The sequence below is a fragment of the Eulemur rufifrons genome, chromosome 15 (assembly GCF_041146395.1).
Source record: "Eulemur rufifrons isolate Redbay chromosome 15, OSU_ERuf_1, whole genome shotgun sequence".
Lineage (NCBI taxonomy): Eukaryota > Metazoa > Chordata > Mammalia > Primates > Lemuridae > Eulemur > Eulemur rufifrons.
Window position 1 is genome coordinate 14,556,699 of NC_090997.1, and position 17,907 is coordinate 14,574,605.

Genomic DNA, 17,907 nt, shown 5'->3' on the forward strand with positions numbered 1-17,907 from the left:
GCTAGGAAGTGGAGAAGCCAGGGACAGAATCCCAGTTCAGTGGATGCCCAATCCCATGCTCTTTATGATAATGCTTCTATTTAAGGTACTTAAAGGTCATGAATCCCAGTGGCTCATCATGGACATCAGTTATCACTGTCACGCATTTTTGAAAAAGCATAGGTTTTTTTTTTTTTTTTACAATGAATACACCACTTATTCTAGCAATTTATTGTAATTGGCAACTCAAATGTCTCCAGTAATATTAAACTCCACCTTTCCATGACATTCAGGGTCCTTCTTAGGACAAACAGGATGTTTACCCTGCTTAGGATAAACAAGATATTGGGCTTCAGTTCTTTAAAACTTACCGGGCACTTACTAATATACCAGGAGCAACCATGGGCTCTGTCCTTACTGGGAGTCCCAAGTCCAATCAAGATGTTCTTGTGACATAATCCTGAGTCCTTACCGGGAACAATTGTTTGCCTTTCAAATTCAAAATTTAAAACAAACACAATCCCACATTTTAAATAATTTCAAAGACACTTAGCATTTGCTGTCAAACCAGAGAGAAGACTGATAGTGAACAGCTATCAGAAGAAAAAAAAATCCCATCCCATGTTCAGTTTAGTAAGAATAGGCACTTTTACTACTTATATTTTAATTTACCTTCCTTTCGGATGCAATTGAATCTCCATCATTAAGTAACATCTGGCCTGTCCAAATAAAGCATGCTATTTAGAAAATGGAACACTTCGTTCAGCCAGCGTCTCTCCACTTCATTTAAAAAAAAAAACAAAAAAGCAGCAGTGGACTTGTGACTTCCAAATTATTTGACGCAGTTGGTTTGCCCATGTTCTGATGCATAATAGATGTGAGTGAGCTTTGGAAATCCTGATGGCAGTGCAGAATGCATGTGGATCTGGTAAAGTGGTAGAATTTGCTCCTGATATTTTCCATACACGTACACGCATGCACACACACGCATATATATGTTGCTTATTTCTTTGGGACATTTACCATTTGTTGAACATAAAAAATGGGGGAGGCATAGTTCTGAATATCATTAAAGGAAAATAAACTGTTGGGCTTTGTGTTGTACTTAGATTTTGTTCCCATCACTGATCTCTGCCTTGTCACCCAAGTGCTATGATTCACTCTGGCTTTTCCTGGTAATTTGCTAATATTCTCCCACTTAAGCAGAGAGTATGGAGCATTCAATACAAATAATGGCTATATATATAACTATACATAGATGTGCAGGTATGTGTCAGTACTTTATAGCAATATACCACCTGGGATATATTAGGATGCTCTCCGTGGCAAGCAACTCAACACCCTGATTCCACTGCCTTTAGCAAAGAATACGCTCATTATTTCATAGGGCAATTTCAGAGCAGAGCATATTCAGGGTTGGTTAATTAAGTGGCTCAATGACATTATCAAAGACCCAGGTTCCTTCCATCTGTCTGCTCTGCCATCCTCAGAGTGTTTTCTTTATGCTCAAGCATGTCCCCTTATGATAGCAAGACATCTGCAGCAGCAGGACCAGCATCCTATCTAAGTATAGCCATGGTCAGGGGAAGAAGATACCATTTCTTCCTTATGCCTCTTCTTAATGGCAAGGAAACCTTTCCTCCACATTGCAGGGGACCTCCTCTCACATGTCAGTGGTCAGAATTGCATTACATGCCCTTCCTCCCGCCAGTCACTGGCAGAGGGAGTGGGGCACCGTGATGAGCTTAGACCAGTCAGAACACAACTCCTGGAGTGCAGGACCACGTGGAAGAGGTAGATACCTGAACAAAACCGAGATTCCGTTATCAAGAAGTTGGAGTGAGTGGCTTTTATGTAGGCAGTCAGCAGCGTCTGCTACGAATACTCATGCCTGGCCTGTGTAAGCTTCAAAGAGCCTTGTTCAGAGGGCAAGTTAGTCATTACAATTCCCAGGAAGCAGAAGACCAAACATTTTAGTTGTTGGTTCAAGGCCACCTGGACTTAAGCAGCAAAGTGAAGCCTACAGTCTCATGTCCAGTGTTCTTTGCATTACTTGTCTCCAGGGTCTTGGCATAGTGCGTGACTTTCCATCACTCTAGTGCATGCTGTCTTTCCCAGTGCCTGAGCTCAGCTAAGATCTGCCTTCTTCTGATGATGAGTGTGGTAGCCAATATGCGGGGAGCACTTACTTTGCCAGACACTGTGCTAAACACTTTATACAAGTAATCTCACAAGACCCCAAATCACACAACTAGTGTGAGGAGCTGGGGTCAATTTCATGCAATCAGTTCTAGAAACCGTGGTCTTAACCATCACACTACCAGGGAGGGTACTGTCTATTGTCAGGGCTACCTGGGAGGGTTGAGGAAAATCATCAGTCAGTCACACTTGAGTAAGATTTAGTTAAATCAGATTTTTTCTTTGTACTTTGCTGAGAATACTCTCAAAAGGAGAAAGGAATTTTTGATTGGGTTAGAGAAATTGCAGGAAGAAGACCTATTTTGGAGAGTGGAAGGGAACCTTAAAATTGGTTGCTGGGTGTCTGATGAGTGAGCATGGCCAGGAGATATACGCTGCTTTAGGTTAAGCTGCTCTTTCTTGCTGTATCCCAAATATCGCTAGCTGCTGAACAAGAGAGGAGGAGAGAATGCAGATTTTCCTTCTGGATTCCAGAAGGCTTGGCCTCATTCAGCTGTGGAAATGAAAGGTAGTGGGACAGATACAAGTGACTCCTAGGGCCCCTGCTGACTGAGAAAGCTCCTTCAGGTGACAAAACCCCAGGATCTGGAAAAGGAGTCTGGGTGCTGGGTGGACTGTCCCCCTGCCGTGCCCTGCGTTCATGGGAACATCTGCCAGCTTCTTGGCTGAATTTTGTTTACTAAAGAGCCTTTGGTTTATTCCAAGGACTGTAACAAAAGCCACTCAGCTCTGTCTCCCTGTGGATTTTTTCTCTCTTTCTCTCTTTTTCCTCTTGACAGCCTCTCTGTGTCTTGCTCTGTTTCTCGCTAGACTCTCTCTCTCTATGGAGGGAAATAGGAAGAAACTTCTCTGGAGAGGACATGTAAGTTGCCAGCACCTGGGCTACAACTCAGCCCATTTCCCAGGGTGCCACCTGCATACAGTTCCACCCAAATGTCACCCTGTCATAATGCTCTGGTGGCTGTGGCCAGCGCCTTGCATAATCTCTGCTCTTAACCCGTGAGGAAGAATGAGGATGGGGTGAGAGGAGAGGTGGGATGAGGGAGAGTAGAGACGCCCTTCAACAGGCCCCATCCCAGGGAAAATTGCAACTCCCTTTTGCCTTGTCCTCTGCTGCCCGAGGACAATAGGTGGCTGCCCTTAGGGTCAACTCCAAGCAGCCGACGGATGGGAATTTCAGAGCCCTGGAATGCTGCTTGGGGAAATACTCCGGGTCTGAGATTTTGGGCTGCCCGTGGCCTTCCGAGTAGCCAGCTCACTCTGCGTCTAGGACGGTGATCTCTGGGGGGCAGTTAACATCTTCCACCCCGCTAACCGAGCCTTCTGGACCCTTGAAAGGAGAGTCCTCAAGCCTCCTTCTCGCTGCGTTCCTGCCTTTCGTTTCTGAAGCACAGGGCCGTGAGCAGCAAGCACCGACAGCCGTGGAGAAGTGTGGAAATCATTTACTGCGAGTCCCCCAGAGGGACGCAGAATCTCGGATCAAAGTTAGACTGGACCCGTCAGGCAGTATTTATCCTCCCCTTTCTGAGTTCTGATGACTGACGTTGTTCTGCTTTTATTACCAGCCCCCAGAAGCAATTGTTTTAGAAAAATATTGTCTAGACTTGAAACTGAGTGAATATGACATTAATTACAGAGGCTTTCCTCCGAACGTGTCTCCGCCAGCCGTGTTCTCGGGCCGCTGGTGGCTCCTGGGAGACGCGGCCCGTGAAGCGAAGGGAACAGCCGCGCAGAGATGCAGGTTCGGCTCTGCCTTGAACGCAGGTTCTCTCGTATCACCCTCACAGCAACCCCGCGAAGTGGGTCCAGTTTTCCCTGTTTGACGGCTGAAGAAACTGAGGCGCAGGAAACTTAGATACTGTGTTCAGGAACACGCAGGGCACAGCCTGGTTCTGGGTAGCTTGGCCGGCTCCACTTAGCAACGGATACACTTATGTTAATAATTCATTTGTGTAGATTTTTAAGACTGTCTTTCAACTGTAAATCCCTCCACTGCTAAAGCCACAGCCTCCATATAATGGGTTATGATGACCAGCTTTACAAAAAGCAAAGAAAGAAAGAAAAATGCTTATTTTAATTGTATATTAGTGTGTGCAAGAATGTAAGTAGGACAGGTTTTGTGGACCTAAAGCTCACATGAATGGGTGGGGGGGCTATTTATGAAAAAGAATATACAGTTATGATACAATTTTTTAGAATGAAAATAAAATCACAAGAACTTGCTAATTTGAAAAAGCCGACTGCAAATATCACAAAATCCAGAAAACAGCATGTTTTTTTTTTTATTAACAGTTTAACATACTCTGTAATATTAGTTTTCCTGCGTTTGTTGGCTGCATACTCTCATCGTACCTTTATACAATAACAATATTGTAATGTTTTCTGTAGAAAGAAATAGATAATTTGATCTTTAGCATCACTGATTGAGACTTTTTATTATTGATAATACAGTTTCAGCATCACAAGTTATCCTTAATAGTGTCATCCAACATTTTAAGACTGTCGGCAGATTTGGGAAAATATGTTTTTATTTCATATATGAACTGAAAGGCTTGGAAGAATTTCCCGTAGACTAGCTTCTGGCTTCACACATTTCATAAACTTTTTCTCCTCCACTGCCACACACTTTCAAGGATGGGTACCCCAGGACAAGCTCATATAGGGCTAAGACTACTCAGCCCGCACTTTTACACCGCAACAGCAAGTGGGGTCAGCACAGCAGGCAGCAGGAATATTTCTGCAAGTCATTCCTAACTTGGGAGGACTAGCAATAACTAAACCACACAAAGAAGTGACTATGAAATATTTATCTCTCTGTCTCTCTATCTCACACTAAACCCAAACTAAATGTATCCTCAACTCCCCATCCCGACTTCTGTTTAGTTGGCCCCTCAAAATTCCCGCAAGCATTCTAGCCCTACCCAACACATGGAAAAGACTGATGGGGGCAAAGTAGGAATGGAAAGGGACAATGGTCTCTAGACCTTATTTTTTCAAATGTTACAAAAGCATGCAACCATGTGAATACATCACTAGGGCCCTTCCCAAGGCCTTGTGCATGTGAGCAACCCTGAAGCTTAAGTTTCTCTAGCTTCATAGAAAATCCTTTTCTCACGTATGTGTGTACTTGGAGCCTCTTCACTACAGGGGTAAGACAGTATTACTGAGGGAATATGCTTTTTTTTCCCCTTGGGTATTCAGGGGTTACAGAAGAGTTGAGAACCAGAGTCTTGGAGTTTGTAAAATGCCAATTCTGGTGCTCCAAGGCTGGAGCTCTTTCTAGCACAGGGGTCAGCAAACTCTTTCTGTAAAGGAACCGGATAGTAAATCTTTTATGGTGGGGTCACATGGTCTCAACTGCAACCATTCAACTCTACCTTTGTAGTGCAAAAGCAGCCCTAGACAATCCATAAACAAATAGGGTGGCTATGTTCCAGTATAACTTTATTTAGAAAAATAGTTTGCTGACCCCTGTTCTAGTATATCTGCCTTGAGTTGGAAGTTTCCCATACTGAGGACAGGAATATCCTCTTGGAGAGTTCCTGTAGCTTCCATTGCTGCCATACGAGGCAGAATCATTGCTGGCTCCTACCATCTTTTGCTGGCTTCGGGGGAGGAGGATTTTGAAGGAGGAAAGAGAGATGGCTTGTGAGATAGACAAGGTAAAGTATTTTAGGTGCACAAATTTCATTTTCTGATTTTCCTCCCATTTTTAAGTCAATTGTAGACTTACATATGGAGCAGATATGGCTTTTTTGTGTCTACAACATGGGTCACTTCACTGGATATGACTGAAATGCTAAGTTGGTCTAATTTGTTTTTGTCTGTAAGTTTTTGAGAACTCCAGTGAACCTTCTAGTACTGACCCCTGTCATTCACATCCACCACCTGTGTCCATGCCCATTTCTACAGCATACGTGTTCACATTACCAACATTTTAATTTTCCTAGGTCAGAATATTAAAGTGATTAAGGTAAAGTTTCTGTATTTATCTTCTTCAAGAAAGGCCTTACAGGAAAAACACAGATCTATTCTTTTTTTTTTTTTGCTTTGGAAACTTCAATCTATTTTACCAAATCACTATGATTATTGTATACTTCAGAGTTAAAATTAGGAATAAATTTTAGTATTACTTTCCCTCTCTTCTCTTCCCTCTCATTTTAACTGAGTTATAAGAGGGGACTTGATTAAATAAAGTGGAAGGCATCATGTTGTAATTTAAAGCATTTTGGAGTTCAGTTTTCCTCCTGTATACATTCTCTTTATTATATTATATTTCCACTCCCCCAATTAGATGTTAGCTTCAGTAACAGATGCATATGTTATGTCTAATGTACACTGATGGGATAATGTCCAATATTAGTCCAAGAAGTTAGCCAATGTTCAATGTAAATAGCATAAATATATTTTATTTAACTCTTTAGGTACAAGCAGTTCTATTTACTAGCCATACTAAGAAAAATAAATGACATTTCATTCACATTTAATTTACAGGAAAAAGTAAGATGAACTCCATTGACCACTTCTGGCTAATGATGAGTAAGTTCATTATAAAAATCAAATGATTACAGTTTTTATAGTTTCAAAGTACTTGTGTTTGCTTTCTGTAATTGCTTACATGGAAATTATTTGAGATTTTATGTTTATCCTATGAATTGTACAGGACCTATCAGAAGTGATGTGCCCAAAGTTACACTTTTGGTAAATAAATGTTAGAGCTAGAACAATCTGAGACCTGAGGACCCTATGCAAAGAATTTCCCCCATGACAACCGAATGAGGCCTCATTGTTGGTTCTCAGATAGTATGCGGGTCGTACAGGTTAAGAGCAGGGCTTCTGAATCAGCCTGAACTAGGGTAGCATCCTGTCCTGGCCATTTACCGATGGTGTGACTTTGGGTGGTCATTTAATTTCTAGGACCTCTGTGTTTCAGATGTGATTGGGAACATTCACACTCAATATTTTTAGAGTTTAATGAAATGATATCAGAGCATTTGATAAGGTGTAACTTACCAACTTAGGTTATGCATCTTTTCTCTACCTCGGTTTCTGTAAAGCAGTGGTTACTGATCGCATTTGAATTGCCTGGATGGGTCTTGATGCCTTGACCAACCCCAGATGGATAAAATCTAATGAATAATTGAAAATCAGACTGCTCGTTTCTAAGATCATTTAACTGTCCCCACATAAAAAATGGATACCAGTGAACCAGAAATCTTAGCTATCTACCCAACAGCGTTTCATCTGTATGTAGAACAGTGGAGGGAGGGAGGAAGGGGATTTGAAACAATAGATTATATTTTCACAGCTCTTTTATATTATGTTTTATAGAGCTCTTTATATATGTTACCCATTTTATTATCTTGGCAACTCTGAACATTTTTTTTCAGCTTCCAGAAGATTACACCACTTGCAAAAGTTCATGCAGTTCTGAAGTGACAGAACCAAGGCTCATTCCCAGGTCTTCAAACTCCCACTCATTCCTGGTCTTCAGACTTTGTATCAAACGACTGCAGAAGATGCCTTGTAACCCGTTTATGCAAGGTTACTTCCTTATAAGCAGACTGGTGATGGGAGGAGGAGAGGGGCCTTGCAGTGTTTAGCAGCAAGTCACCTGCTCCTACACTGTCAGCCCTGGGAGTAAAGTGCTGGTTTTCCAAACAGCTGGAAGAGAGGATTGACTTACTCAGGGATGTCTTGTCTGTAGCCTGAGAACCCAGGGCAAGTCGTTTTTGAGTGTGTGGCTTTCCAGAGTAGAACAATTTTCCCCCAAATTGGAGGACTGACATGGGATTGTCAACTTTTTATTTTACTGATCAAGGACATAAAATAAAAAAAAAAGCAAACACCTGTTATGTACTACCAATATCACTACAATGAAGACGTTTAATACCACCTCCCAAAAAGCAGAACATACTCTCAGAATAAAAGAATAAATCTAGCTCTATTGGCAATTCTCTCCCTCTCCCTGTCCCTCCCTCCCTCCTTCTCTCTCTGTCTCTGTCTCTGTCTCTTTCTTTCTCCTTGTCATCTCAGGGCAGCCTAATCCACAAGCAGGCCTTTGATAGTCCTCCCTGGGACTGTGCACCTCTTCATTCTGATAGAGAACCCTGGGTAGGAGGGAACTAAACCAACTGTTCTGTGTTTCTTGGAGTCTCCGAGATCTCTGTGTTTCCAAGAAATATGAAGGATTAAAACTGCCAGTGCACCATGATGTAAGAAAGCATGCACATAGCAGAGTTGGGCCACCAAAGTGTTGAAACGTGCCCACTGAAAACAAAGGGGACCTACCCCTCCTCTTCCCAAAGGAGGTGCAAACAGCTCTTTGCCATAGAAAACATGAAGTCGAGAACTGCCCACGCACTTGAAAGCTCCGGAGGGATCCCTGGTGAAGAGTCTGGGTGGGTGCCTGTCAGGAGAGGGTGGAGGCTGTGTTGCTTGGAGAGCAGCACTCCAAGTTGGATGTTTCCCTTTGCAGAGGGGAGATTGGGTTTCCCTCTGATTGTATTTAATGCTCATGCAATTGCAGTTGAGCATGAATCACTCCATTTCCTTTATGGTGCCCCACCTTCCTACCCACACCCCTCTGCACACATTAACCTCCCCCTAAAGTTCCCAGAAACTCCCCACTCAGTTCTTTGGTAGTCAGGATTGCTGGGTTCTGCTGTGACCATAGGGAAGAGGGGGATAGGGAGGGAACATAGATTCATGGAGCTTTTGTGAAGACAGTTTGCATTCTACAGACTCACTGAAGTGCTGTCCATTGAGTCGGTATTCTGCAGAGGCTGGTGAGAAGTGCCCCATGCCAGAACTATCAAATCAGAATCTATATTTTAACAAGATTCCAGGTGATTCCTGTGCACACTAGTGTCTAAAAAGAGCTGGTCTACAGCACTCTGGGTGTTAAAATACCTCTGACACTGGCTTCTGCCCATAGGTAGCTGACACTTTTCAAAAAATAAAATAAAAATAAAAATTCCCATACAGCTATAGGGTGAGCACGAGTCAAAGATTCATTGAACTCACTGATCAGGAATCCTGCAAGGTGCTAAAACTAGTTCAAAAGAGCATATGTGAGACTACAGTATATATAGCCAACAAAAGAAAAGTTGCTGAAATAAGGTAGAAACTAAATACAAAACTAGCTAATGTCCTATAGGACAATAAAACTGTAACCTCTGAGATTATCTTTTCTATCAGACAGAAATTGCTTGCATCTTCCAAGATAAAAATGGCATGCAATCTGCAGATTAACATCTAACTTTACAGAATCTGGGCTCTTAATCAATACTAAATAAGTAAAAAAAAAAAATATCCCCAGGACAGACTCAGATGACTCTTTGGAAGGCTTGTCAGATAATGCTCTAGTATGACTGACAGGGAATGCAATTATCCTTTTGTGATTTCCAAATTTAGGGTAATATTATTTTTAACTTAGAATATGACCAGGCGGCTGCTATAAGCTGGCCCAGCCACAGAGAATCTTCTCCTCCCACTTTCCAAGGACACACATACCATCCCACTAGACTTCAATTCCCCCATGGGAGATACTTATTTAGGATTAGAAAATAAGATTGAGGCGCTGCTTCCAGAAAGCATCCAGGAAGATGCATGTGGTTTACCTAGAAAAGAAACAAGAGCAATGGGAGACTTGTCTATTCTCTTCTCTTAGCATGCTGACATAGGTTTCTTTAACTGGTTGACTGTCCTCTTAGATGCCAGACAGAACTCAGTTCTCAGGAAGTAAGATGCAAGATGGGCAAATAACAAATAAGAGGGTAGATTTACAAAAATGAGAAGTTCTAGGTGTTTTAAGAGCCCATAGCTAAGTTGGGGTTCCAGCACCAGAGCGGCAGGGTGGCTGGCGACCTTGCCCTAACAGGAAATGAAAGGGAGTGGGACAGGAGTGTTTACAGCGTGCCTTTTGGGGGATACTTCTTTTACCTGGTGGACGGCCTAATGCCTAGCTATCTGACCTGAGATCAGGGGTCTCTCACGTGGGAAATTTGTACTGGCAGGTGTCCGCTTGGCTCTTGTCTGACACATGGCCAATTTATGCCTGATCATTCAGGTGCTGGGAGCCCAACCTTGTGTTTTCCTTAGTGTCCCACAATAGGAAACAAGTTTAAAGACTTTGACTTGCAGATCCAGGCAGGTGTGAGTTGGGAGGGCAGCCCTCCACCCTGGGTGGCAGGAGGCAGGAGAGAGGAGAGCACTCGGAGCTACAGTATATATAGGGGAACAGAGTGCAGCGCACTTTAAGTTTGCAGGCAGATGCCTGCATGGTCCTTTAAAGGAAGGGTGAGGAAAGGAGGGAATCCAGTCCGAGAGGCAGGAGAGATGTCTCTAAGTTCGTATTTCTGGCTACCAGCTTGAGCCATTTGGGCGGTGTATCGTTGGACACTGTGTTAAGGGTGACTGAGCCCTGTTTCTGGTATGAGAAAGTTAAAACTTGTATTCAAAACAGATGCCCCAGCAACATAGAATGATAATAATCGCTATACTGGGATCCCAGGATACAAGCAGAAAGCCCAACGAGCAGGTCCTGTGACAGTCTTCCACGTGTGCACCTGGGCTTAGCAGGTCACATAAGTCCGTGGCCCATGAAGGCCAGATTGGTGGAAGTCCCTGGGATCCAAAATGGGAAGGGATGCAGAATTCATTCTCGTATCATATACTCAACCTTTATGGACCAATTACTGTGTTTGGGGCATTGGGCTACTCAGATGAATAAAAATAATCTCTGTCTTCAAGGACAGTTTAGTCAAGGCATTTTAACCTGGGCTTCCTGAGGTGACTTCAAGAGGGTCCCTGAAATTATAAGCATAATTTTGTGTTTATGCTAATTTTTCTGGGGACAGAGGCCATAACTGTTTTCCGAATCCCGATGTTTCTGTGTCCCCAATTAGAAATCAATGACAGTTCAATCCAAGCAGAAACCAAATTTTAAGAGGAGGGTTCAAACACCACAATATGCGTTCTCAGCACCAGAGGCCAACCAAGTGGGCACATGAGTCCATGTGGAATACAGTGATGCCTATTCAGGATGCTTCCTTATGGGGAGTCCCGCAAGCCTCCCGTGTTGAGCGCGTAGATGAGAACGCGACTGCGCTGGGCCGCCTTGGCGTCCGGCCGTCCTCCTGCCTGGGACGTTCCCCTCACCCCTCTGCCCTCCCAAGGCCCCCTTCTTCCTTCAGGGCCCAGAGCCTCCCTGGAGACGTCCCAGCATGCTCCAGCCCTCAGAGGGCCCCTAACCTGCCTGCCCTTATTAACATTTCATATCATTCTTTTCAGTGCATTTCAGGCATTTTTAGAGCAAGGAGTGCAGGGGAGAGCGTTCTTCCTTTGTGTCCCAACAGCACTGGGCTCAGTGCTGTCCAACGTTGCTATTCAAAGTTATTGCGATTTTATTTTTTGGCTCTCTTGGCCCCTGGTATAGGAGAAGGGGGCCTCTTCCTGGGCTCCTACTGACAGGCCCAGAGAATGGAGAAAGCCACGATACAAACCAAAGGGAGTGAAGCCGTGGCGACCGGCAAGCCGACATCCTGATCACAGCCTCCATTTTGCTTCCTGTCTGACTTGAACCGTTGCCTCTGCAAATTGTTTGGCAAGGAAACGTTTCAACGCTGCTTGAGGGAGGTGGAAAAGGAGATAAGTTAAAGAAAAATACAGTTCGAAGAGGCAGAAGCTGTACAAACGAATACAAACTAACGATTCCAGAGGAAAGCAAGAGGCTGTGCAGATAAACAAAGACGAGGAGAAACTTCTCCAGACAACATCGGCTCATCGCTGTGCATGCATCGCCCGCAACTATGTTTGCGCAAACGTATCAGGGGTATCAAGAATGCTATAATGATACTCCAGCACCCGTGGTTCTCGTTTAACCACTGTAATAAGCAAAACATACAGAGCACATTGCTGGCCCTGAACACTATAATTTTCTCTGAGGAGAAATATTGCAAAAAGGGGAAAAAAGAGAGAGAGAGAGAAGAAAACATGATATTTTGTTCAGTTCCTAAAAAAAGCATTTTTTTCCCTTTCTCTGCTGCTCTTTCCTTTCATTAAACTGTCCTTAAGTGCTTTTAGAGAAAACTAAGTAGGCCACAATTCTGGGCTGCTGACTGAATAATTATAAGTCTGGGAGCCTGCTGGGATGGCCAAAGAGAGGCCCAGGTCCCTTTCCTGAAATCCAGAGACCCTTGGGGATTGTGCCAGTTGCGGCTGGGCTCCTCACGTTGAAATGATTTCTCATTTTGAAGGAAAATCAGGGACATTCTTATCCCTATTAGTCCTCTGAGAACTTGGGCCACTGCCAGATTTTATTGGAAAATTGCAACAAAAGAAATTAGAGATAGTGCGTTCTTATATTTGAAGGGTTACACTAGAGGCATATCGAAACCAGATTATTTCCAGATCAGCTCTGCTCCCTACGCTAAAATATATTCTCTGCTTTTTAAATATTCATATTTCCTTAGATTCAGATTCTTATTAACTATTGTTAGTTTCTCTCTCTCACTCTCTCTCGTAAGAAATTGTTATAGACTACTGCAGGGAAAGTTACAACAGAGCAGTGGGTGAACACTCGACCATTAAAGCTCAATTCAATTGTACAAGCATCTGTCTACTGGGGCCCAGGGGATGGCTGGGCATTTGAAGGGGCACCAGAGAGAGCTACACCTCCGGGTCATAGGGCCCACCGGAGGACAGGACGGAGATTGTATATACTCAAGTACAAAATGGTCATTGCAAAAGGCCTGAGAGCAAATGTATTTGATGCTTAAGTCCCTCCGTGGTGTTGATGTCTCAGCTCCCCAGGGGCAGCCCAGCCCCGAGAAAGAACCCAGGCCTGGGAGCCAGACACACCTGGCATTTGTCCTACCTGTGCTCCTTGTTCATTGAGACCTGGGAAAATTGTGTACCCTTTCTTGGTTTCTCAGATGAATGAACTATAGCAGATGATTTCCAGGTAGCTTCTTTTTAAAAAAAAAAAAATTTAAATTTTTTTATTTAAGAACTTTTTTTTGAGGCAGGGTCTCACTCTGTCACCTGGGCTAGAGTGCAGTGGTGTCATCATAGCTCACTGCAACCTCAAGCGACCTGGCCTCAAGCGACCCTTCTGCTTCAGCCTCCCAAATAGCTGGGACTACAGGCGTGCACCACCATGCCAGACAGATCCATGTAGCTTCTTATTCTAAAACTCAGAGTTTCCCTTTTTTTCTAACTTTTTTGCAAATCTGATAGATGTTGTCTAGGTCACAAGCATAGCATTGAGGTGGCAGGAGGACTTGAGGTACGTATGTGTCCTCTCCCCACCCTCATCCTCCCTCCCTCCCAGTACTCAGGCATCGTAACATGGCACCCTGACAGTTATTGATGTAGTGTCCTTGTGTTCTAGAGGAAAAATCATTTTTGGCAGTGGAGGTGGTGGTGGTGAGGTAAACGCTAGAAATGGGAAAGAACACACATCATAATGGTGCACAAACTCAACATAGCAAATGGTGATGTGCGTTATGTATGTCTTTGCTCTCCGGCGGTGTAAAGATCACACATGTTAAAATCAGGATAGAAACTGAAAACTGAAGGAAAGTCATAAGCACAGCCTCACACCCACCACTAAGTGAGACACTGCCCCAGGCAAGCACAGACTAGGTCTTCTTTTCTAGTGCAGTGCTGGGCTAATAATTCTTGCTGATTATTTAACTAAATCAGCACTTTTGATCTGACTGAATCAAACTCCTGGAACAGCCATAAAGGAAACTATAGGGGACGGGTGATGGGGTGCTTGCCTACAGGTGGTCTCTGGGGGGGCTGTAATTCCTCGAGGGACTGGAGAGGACAGAAGTGGCCACCTCTTGCCCATACGTTCCTAGAGACTTCACTGGCTCAGTCCCTCATCTCGGGCGAGGCTTCTCTTTCTGCAGTTTTGTCCCCTTAGCTGCCAGAATAATTGATCTGGCTGCCTTTATAGGTTATTTTATTAATAGCTAATGGTAAAAACCACATTTCTTATGATGAATTGAAATGGCTGGCATAAAACTCCCTAGACTCAAGAATAAAGGCCACTTACTCCTTGTTGGCTATGGGCACGTCTAAGCAGAATAGACTCACATGTGAAGGCTGCTTATCAAGTAGAGCTCTGGGTATTTTTTTTCTAAGGGGGTGATGGGGTAGATTTGTTTATGGGGGTGTGGCTTTGACTAGAATGTTTGAGCAACTAAAAAAATGTAGTGTTAATAAAGAAATTTTGGTGCTTAAAATGTAATGAGAATCGGGTAGCTCAGGGCAAGCATTCTCTCCTCTCTTCCTCCCACTGGGTATTTTTGGAGAAGATAAAGCAGTTGACTCTGCTCAGAAGCCTCAGCTACAGACCTCTGCCTCCCACACTCCTGGCCCAGAGTGAGCTGGTGCCCTGTCCCTGGGCTGGCGCTGGCGCTGGGAGGCATGCATCACACCCCCTCTCAAATAGGTGGTTTGTTCACCTCTGCGTCTGTTTCTCCAGACCCAGTAGAGCTCAGTGAACGTGTTAAAATCCCTACAAGGAGGAGTCCCTTCAGCATTTTGTTATCAAAGCTGCTTCCAAACCCCTGGGCCCCTCTCATCTTACTCTCTTTCCAAGAAGCATTTTTCACTTGAGGCTCCTACTTTATAAATGTGAGGCTGACTTCTCTTATTGTTCCCTCCTGGAGAGCTCCGTGCAAGGAGGGGTGGGCCCATATTTTATCCTGCTTGGCAGGGCTCCCGTGTGAGCTGCAGAATGATTCTCCCCATGTATTACAAGGGGGGTGTGGAGTTATCCCACTTGTTGTCCTGTAACAATTTGCACAGGAGCAAGGACAGAGCCCACATGTGCTGCGCGGAGTAGGCATTCAATAAACATTTGTTGGATGCATAAAAGCAACAGCGACCTTACCGTTGTTATTTCCTTTTGCATTAGCAATGTGTGAAGGTGGTGGATGTTGGCTAAAGGATTCCATATTTTATCAAGCACCTCACTTTGCCAACTTTTTATTGGCTGAAACTTGAGTCCAGCCCAGACAGAAGTGTTGGTGAGGAATGTCCCTTTGGTGCTGCCTTCCTATTCCTTTCCAGCTCTCTCTGCCACAGCTCCAGGGCCCCCCGTCATGGAGGGCCCCTTCTCTTGTCCCCCCAGGGGTGGACAGCATTGCCCTGACTAGCTGCCACTATGTCTGAGTTTGTGTTTCCATTTATACCTTTCCATGACTATCAGCCAAATCTTGCTAAAATATCACTTGGGTTCTATTTTCGCATTTAATAGTAGCTTTTAGAAAGACCCAGAAGTGGCTTCAGAGGGAGGATTTTGGCAGTCAGAATTTAACAGCAGGTATTACAGTAATTTATCTCTCCTTTTGGACCAAAAACATCTTGAGGGCAATCCCCTGTTTTATTCCTCTCATGTCCCTGGAAACCCCTCACTCTAGTCAGTTATCAATACTATTTCATGAATAAATACTGAAGTGACCAGCTAATGAAATAAAGTCATTTGAGAGACGACATAAGTGGATTAATATAACCTTGCCTATGTAATATATTTGCATCTTCCACAGTTCTCTTCAATGGGTTCAATCCCTTTGGTTGAGAGAGAAAATTTTTGACATAGGGGTTGTGGTAGGCAGTCTCTCAGATGGTTCCCATGATACCCATGTCCCAATATTCATGGCTTTGTGTGTCCCTCTTCCTCGAGTAACTTGCTTCTAATCAATAGAACACAGCAGTGTGGATTAGGTGACAAAAGATTGTCACTTCCTTCTTGCTGGAGACTCCTTTGCTGGCCTTGAAAACTGCCATGTCGGAGAAGCCTACATGGCAAGGATCTGAGGGTGGCCTTTGGTTAATGGTGAAGAAGGAGCAGAAGTCCTCAATCCAACTACTCATAAAAAATGGAATGCCACCAACAAGCATGTGAGCTGGGAAGCAGACCCTTCCCCGGTCAAGCCTTCAGATGAGTCCTCAGCCCTAGTGTGAGTGCAACCTTGGGAGACGTCCTGAAGCAGGGGACCCAGCTGAACCATGCCCAGACTCCTGGTCACAGATCACTGTCAAGTCATAAATGTGTGTGTCATTTTAAGCTGCTAAGTTTATGGTAATTTATTACACAGCAATAGAAAACTAATAATGTGGTCTCTCATGCCATTTTGTTCTCCGAGTTGCCCAGACTTCCCCAGTGATGTTTTAAATGGAATTTTTTCTGGGTAAAATGCCCAAGATTGAGAGCTGAGTGATGGGCCCAGTCTCAAGAGAGTGGCCCCTGTCCGTCTTGCCTCATTCCTCAATGCGAGTCTTTCAAGAAAATTCATAGCATTGGCCAAACTCCTCAGCGTCTAAAGTCCTGCAGGGTTCTGACCTAGAGCCAAGAGGTCCTTTTACCATGTGCCCTCCTCTCTAAGTCTACTTCATGTTCCCACAGAGTCTGCTTTGGTCCTTAGAGACAGCCTTCTCCCTGTCCTAGGGACTGTCCATGTGAGCCTATATCTGAAGGTGATGGTACCCCCTCCAGCAGAGGCTACCAATTTTTGTTTCATAAATCATCTGGGCAGTTTGTTCAAATAGCAGATTTGACCCTCACCCTTAGAAAGCCTGAGTCAGGAGATCTGAAATGGGGTCCTGGAATCATCATTTTTAACAAGTTCCTGGGAGATTCTGAGGCACCCTGGTCCAGAGGCTTTGAAACTTTTCAGAGTGGCCCCAAGAGCACCCTTGACATTTTCACAAAGTGTCCATACTTCAATGATCTTCCAAGAGTATGTAATTATTAATACATACTAATGACCTTGGAAAAGTCAGAAAAGTTAAAACTCTCTAGACCTCAATTTTCATAAGTGCCATATGACTTGATGAATCTATATATTCCCCTTTAGTCCTAGAATTTAAGTAGCAAAAAGAGGAGTTTAATAATTTTAGAAGTACACAAATGGTATTACTGTAGGTCAGACACTGCTCTAAAGTTATTTTACATTAACCCCTTTAGCTTTTACAACAATCCTATGAGGAAGGTGCCATTATTAATCCTATTTTCCAGATGAGGAAACTGAGGCCCAGAAGGGCCACAGGAGTTTCCCAAGGTCACACGCCTAGTAGATAGTATAGGCAAGACCTAAATATCAGCAGGGTAACTCTAGAGTCCACCCTTTTAACCACCATGCTAGATCACCGCTTTATAAAAAGTGATATCGATGTGGACTGCACTTACTGGAGAAGAATACGAGTTGCGATTGAGGTTTATTGTGGAGTAGAATTGTCATTGGCAAAAGTATAAAGAGAAAGATATTGTAAATAGAGGGAACACCCAGGGGAGAAAGTGGAAGGGGGTCTGAGTGTAGCACATGGGTGCAGTAATGAGGAGGCTGGCCGGCCAGAGTAGGGTCCAGCAGGGGAGAAGTTCAAGGTGGGGCTGGAGACGGGAGTGGGGGTGCTGAATGTCATGTAGAGGAATTGTTGACTGCCCAGTAGCCTTTTCCCCTTTCCCTGTAATAAGGAGAATTCCAATATTCTTCTTGTCCCAGGGCATGGATATGATAGCTCTGGTTCGATTACAGGCACTCCCTTCACCTGTGCCAGTGGTTGGCCTGGAGATGAGTGTGTGCCTCAATTCAGCCAATAAGACATAAGTGGAAAAGATTTTTCTCCATAATAAAAAAGGGAGATAGCTATGGCTTGAATGTTTGTCCCCTCCAAAACTTATGTTGAAATTTAATTGCCACTGTAACAGTA